Source organism: Falco naumanni, chromosome 4 (genome assembly GCF_017639655.2).
Source record: "Falco naumanni isolate bFalNau1 chromosome 4, bFalNau1.pat, whole genome shotgun sequence".
NCBI classification, from domain to species: domain Eukaryota; kingdom Metazoa; phylum Chordata; class Aves; order Falconiformes; family Falconidae; genus Falco; species Falco naumanni.
In genome coordinates this window covers 3,596,715-3,603,192 of record NC_054057.1, presented here as the reverse complement: position 1 = coordinate 3,603,192, position 6,478 = coordinate 3,596,715, and positions in this window count along the sequence as shown.

Genomic DNA, 6,478 nt, shown 5'->3' with positions numbered 1-6,478 from the left:
CTGGGATCCATGCTTTTGGAGACTCTGCCGGGAGCCTGGACAGGCAGAACAGTTGAGTTTTGTCCAACCTGTTAGTGTCATGAAGTTCTACGTGACTTTGAGGCTGAGCTTCTGCCTTCTTGGCACCTTTGTCTTTCTGTCCTTTTGCAGTCCCTCTGGTGAGCTGGAAATTCTTTGCAGGAAAAAGGGAAGTGCAGGCCCCTCTTCCTTGGTGCTTCCCCTTTCACGTCTAGCTGTGAAGTAGGACTTTTCCTTATAAGTTGGTCTCTTCTGTCAGGACAACCGCATGATAATGCAGCAGGTTTCTGCAAGAAGTAGGATTTATACAGTTTACCGGGTCCAGTCTGGAGGAAAACAAACATTTTCTGGCCAGCTATGCATTTTTCTGTTTGTCTGAAATTCTGTGCCAATACTGCTATATAGTGGTCCTCTCAGAAAAGTCTTTTTGTGCCCCATTAGCAGGTCATCATACATTGCCATTTTTTGCCACCTTATTTTCTTCTGTCACCATAATATATGTATCTTTGCTTGGCTTTCCCCCCGGCTCCGACCCCACCCCCCACCCCTCTTGGACAAGAGAAATCAGCCAACTGCTAAATGTCAAAAATTTTGAGTAAGTAGATGAAAGTAACTAAACAGATAACCTGGAAAGGTAGAAAGACCCCACCACACAGTGCACGATTTCTGTGATTCTTCTTGCTGTTCCTTTTCGTAAGTGCCCTATTTACAGCAACATAGAGCAGGAAATAATTTGAAAGTGCAAAAGTCTGCTCTTTGTGGATTAAGATACATTCTCTCCAAGATAAACTGCTTTGATGTTAATATAGAGGATTATTCAAATAAAACTATATAGCAGGCAGTTATAATGTTATTAATTTCACATTGACTGTTTTTTATTTATTTCTTTTCAATGTCCAACTTTGGCCTGCTTTTCTGCACCATGCTTTCAGAAGATGTATTTCGTGTTTGGTTGGAAATGGGTCGCTTTTTTCTTTTAAATGACTTGAACTGAGCATGCCTCAAAGGCTCTCTGGCTTAACAGACATCTTTCTCAGCTACAAGACCACTGTCTGCAGCGTGAGTGATGGTTCAGGCTTCCTTGCCCTGCCAGCACAGGACTGGTCCAAAGGACATACATGACAAGGGACTTCATTCTGGGCACTTTGAATGAAAATACTTGCAGAAGAAGGTACACCCCCCCACACCCTGTATGTATTTTTTTGCAGCAAGGGTGCTTGATCACCAGTTCCCCTGCCAAGGCTAACTTAACTCGAGTTTTTAGAAACCAGCACTCTGACTTTAATTTGGACGGACGTGGTAAGATATTTAAGGATACAACTTCTTCTGTTCCCCCAGAGGAAAGAGAAGTGCTCTACTTCTCCTTCGCCTCCTGAGATACCACCTCAGGTATTAGGCACATTCCTACAAGCTTTAACCTCTCTTGGCAATCCAGTGGGAAACCAATGTTCTGCTGCACACAGCATGAACGCAGCTGAGATCTCAGCGCTGCGGTGGCATGGGGAGAAGCACCTGCTAAGGATTGGGGCTGGAGCCTGAGCTTGCTCTGAAGAAAAGGCTGTTTCCACTCTGCTGGAATCGTGCCCAGTCTCCTAGCACTCCACTAGCACCTTTTTTTCAGCCTCCCACATCACTCTCTCGCTTGTCACCACGCAGGGGAAAAAAGTATCAGGGAAATTGCATGTAGTCTGACAACCAAAGAATTTCTGAACCATGCTCTGTGATCATCCAAATAATATGTTTTACTGCAAGTGCACTTGTTTATACTGGATCAAGAGAAGTAAATTACAAGTTCCCTTTTGGTTTTTGTGCCTATCGACAGGTCTAAGGTATGCCTGCAGCTTTTGCTGTTACGACAGCGCCGGGTCCATAGACCCACCAGATGCTCTTAATACAGTATGTTTTCAGGCTGGAAAACTGACATGTCTGCTGCCAAAGCTTCCTCACTTCCCTCAGATTCTCGTTGCGAAACATCTACCAAGGAAAGCACAGGTTTTGCTGTAATCACCAGCTCTACCAGGGGTCTTTGAATGACAGCTCCGTCTGGCAGGGACTTTGGCACCTCACTACTGTAGCTCTGCCAGCAAAAGTATTTTAAGTTTCCTTCAGTGTCAGCCTGGTTCTGAAAGCTCCATCTGTCTGCAGCTTTGTCAAATATGGGATTCCAGCTGTTATAGAAATAAACTATGTTTGCTATTTGGATGATGTAGGAGCTTTGAGAATCAGATTGTCTTGTTCATTTTTTTCCTTCCTCTACTAGAGCAGTGACCTTCTCTCTGGGGACTTTCAGAATATATCCTGTAGCTGAAGGACAAGAGGCAGGAGCCATGGAAATACCTGTTCCCCTGCTGTTGTGTTTAGATTGCTGGTCTCTGGCTGTCCCACCCAAAAGCTGTCCATCCTCTTCAGCTCCAAGATGAGTGTAGTATATCCTTTGAGCCAACACAGGTAGAGTTTTGTGTTCAGTCTTACTGAAAATTAGTATGTAAACGTTGGGAGAAGAAAATGGTACAAACAGTTTCATATTGCAGAAAACCCCAAACCCTGACGTTTGAGCTCTGGGGCCTTAAGGTAAGTTAAGAGAGTGGGTAGTGCTTTTGTCAGGTACAATCTGGGAAGACGAGAAGGGGAAAAAAAACTTTCTTAAAAAAGAGGAAGGGTGGCTTTGAAAAGTTTGAGGACTGCAGTGCTAGGTGAAGACACTGCAGGTTATGTGACAGCTTGCACGCTTCTTCTGTTGCTCTGAAATTGTGGTGTTGTGCATTGTGTGAACTAGGAAGGAATTAAGTTCTTTGCTCCTGAAAAGGTTTCGGGAACAAATCACTGTGGGGTACAGAGGGGATAGCAAGACCCTATGAAAATAATAACTTCTAATGAATTGGGGAGGTGTTGTGTTGTGAGTAATGCTCCAGGGAAGAGGACTAAGAGCTTATTAGGTCAAAGAGGAGCAGGAGACAAGAGTGAGCAGGTGTCAACATTGGTAGAAAGCTTGTGAAAGAGAAACTAATGTGAGCACATTATGCACTAACAGAAATGCAGCAGATACCCACGGTTTCTGGCTGTCCGTACTTAAAGGGCAGACCTACCTGGAGTGATAGAAAAGTCTCTTTTCTGCTGGCCTGCTATGCATGCTTCATACCCCATGTCTGGGATTTTCACGTTCTGCTGAAGCTCCAGAAGGAGGGCACTAAACCTGACCCAGAGGCTGCCGAACATGGCATCAAGGTGCCGTGTGTTCTGCCCTGCTGAACTTAACAATTGCTCTGGGCTCTGCTGCTCTTAGAGACAGCACGGACAAAATGCTGCTGCTGAGTGTGGGAGGCTGTGCGCTGGCCGGTGGCCTTGGCCAGCCCTGCAGACCTGCTTGTAGACTGTCATCTGAAAGCCGGGGAAGGCTGGAGCTGCGCGTTGCTAGCCCAGCTGATGGGCTTGACACTGGGCTGGCATCCTGGTGGTGCAGCTGTTTGTGTGAGGTGGGGAGAAGTGGGTAAGAGAAAGGGTCTGTGGGAAGCCCGTGTCCTGTTCTTTCTGCCTGCAGAGATCTCCCAGGTGGCAGGAGAGAGACCTCATTACAAAGCTCTAGGGTATTCTTAAGCAACCCTCCCGTTTAGGCCGTCTCAGGTTTTGGACTGGAGCGCAGGTGCAGGCACCGTGCCCTTGGCTTACCTTTTGCTCCTCTGCAGATGTGCAGGGCTGCACGCTTGGGCAGCCAGTCTGAGGAACAGTCAGCTCTTGGTTTTGGTCTCTGGTCCCAGGACTTGTTTGACCCCGCTACATGGAAGCAGGTCACAAAGTCGCACTGGTGCTTGTCCTGTTCCTCTCCTGGAGAAGGATGACTACTTTTTTCCAGCACGACAGCTGGATAACAGGAAGAGCTGTAAGTGCTGTTGGTTGCTCCTTCCTATGCCTGTCCCCCTTCTAGAGGTCACTGGTCACCCACAGCTGGCTGCCGCAGAGTTTGTTTCTGTTCTGCCTGTCCTTGAGCCCAGAGCCCATCAGCCTCAGCCAGTCCCCTGGGTCAGCACTCTTGTTTTCTCATGGTAAGTATGCACCATTGTTTATTACTAGGGACTGACCACTATACAGTGGGTTCCCACCATCCAGGAGCTTGCATTAAAAAAACAAAAAGGCTATATTTGTAAACAACTGATGAAGAGTAGCTTTATCCTCTTATATCTGCACTGGTTTACTGGGTTAATGACTTGCCAATTTATTAAGTACTGAACAAGCTCTCATTACCTGCCTGGACCAGCCCCTCTGCCTTGGGGCAGTTGGCAAAAAAAAAAAAAATAAATCTCTGCTTTTTTCCGTCTGCCAAACTTCTGTCGGAGCTGCTCTGACAGTGAAGCTGTCTGGCCATGCCCAGAAGCAGCACTTCAAGCAGGTAGGAAGCTTAAAAGACAAAAGAAAAAAAAAAAAAAAAAAAAAGAGTTGCAGCACCACAGGAGCTTCCTCAAGGGCGAGATGGTTGCCAGTCACAAGGTTTCAGTTTTACATGAAGGCAGAATTTAGGTACTGAAATCTTTGACGTTGTTCTGGTTTAGTGCTGTGACAGCTTGGCTTCAAAGGCACGATGCTGTGGCTGCTTATGTGCTGGGGTGGGGGGCAGTAGTACAACAGCGGGGGCTCCTAAAAAGGAGGCTGGGAGGGACCTTGCCTTTTGGGGTGGTGGGAAATAAGGAGGGTGGCCCTAGAAAAGCCAGTGCAGAGGAAGAAGCTGAAGTCAGGGGGCCTCTACAGAGCAGCAGCACTACCCGCCACCTTGCTCAGTGCTGGTCCTCGCGTTAATGTTTTCATAGTGCCTCCAGCAGCACCTGGCTTTTGCATTTTGCTAAGCTGCAGCTTTATAGAAAGGTGCATAAGGTAAACATTTTCAAGAGCTGTTTTGTCACTGGGTAAGTGCTAATTGGCTCTCAGATGAGACTTGTGTTCGACAGAGTATGTCCTTCGGAGCACTAGCCAGCCATGAAGGCCGGAGCTTTTGAAGCAGAAGGATTAGGACACAGATAAAATTACATCAATTAAAATGCATTTTTTTTGTGCATCCTGTCTTGAACCAAGTTAAATTAAAAATGCCCAAGATGATGTAATTTCATATGTCACTCTTTAGACGTTTACAGGGCTAGAATAACAGCAATGCACAAAGCAAACCGTTTGAAAGGAATAAACTACAACCTCTGAAGCATTAGCAAGAGAGCAGCAGTCCTGCCCCCCTCTCCGCGACAGGGAATTCAGCCAGCAGTGTGGAGGGTCACAGGAAGGCACAGGTGTCCTGGTGCCAACGCTCAGTGCTACAAAGCCCCCAGGTTACTCTGGCCCCAAGATGCGTTCAGCCGTGCCTGGCGCAGGGCACTGCCATGTATACCGCCTTCAGACCCTCGCCTGTGGCTCTAGAGAGGTGTGCCCGCAGGCTGGGACACCCTGCAAAGGAGACAGGTAGCGATGGGGCAAATGCACCGCCTGGAAAAAAGAGGGAATAGAACAGAAGATAAGGAACAGACCAAGCGCTCTGTGCTTTGCATGTGTGGGTATGTTTAGAAAAAAGTAATGTGTGGTGGCGAAGCAAACACCTGCACGTTTCTGTGGCTGATGAAGGGGCTACCAGAAAGACGTCAGATTTTGAAGTGGAGCCGATGTGTGTGTGTAGGACGTGGTAAAGTCCGAGCAGAGTGGTGGGGCATTTCCCCCCTGCGGGGGTGAATATCCCCAAGCTGCTAATGTAGAGTCATTGCTAAATTAAGTATGTCTGAGCCATTTGTTCTTTCCTTACATGTTTGCACTTGTGCAGGAAAGGCAACAGCAGACAAGCAGCCTTCTTGGCTTAGGAGGAATTGTAGCAAGACGCTAGAAACCTTGAGGGAAAAGAAACACCACAGGTGTAGACTTGCAGGCACCTAACCTTTAGGCATACAAGGACAGACTGAGAAATTAGAGACAGCACTCATCCTGCACCTGTTTTTACAGCCCAAAGAGAGTAAATTCTCCCAGGGAAAAGCACAGTGTGTCTTGGAGGCTATTTGCATGGGACCTACCCTTAATACCCAGCCATTCTCCTTTGTGTAGTTAAAGGAGAAAAAGGGCAAGAGTGAATCACAGCAGCAGTGTGTCACAGGAGCACAGGAGTTACTCTTCCCCCTCTGATTCACCCTCTTCCTCCATCAGCTACCAGGGGAGCTTGGGCTCCCAGCTGGAACCCCTCAGGGTGGGGCTGAGGAGATACCCCCTTTACTTTCCCATGCAGAGCTGGGGCAACACCGACCTCCTAATTCCAGCACTTGCATCTCCTAATATCATAGCTGTGGGGTGGGAAGAGACCAGGCTGGGAGTTGTGTATCACCTCAAAGCCTGTAGCCAAAAGCATCCATTTGCAGCTTCCTTCTATTGTATCTGCTAGCCAGCTGTGGTGGTAGGCTATGATTCCCTCCCTCCCCGCGTACAGCCCTGCCAGCACACACAATTA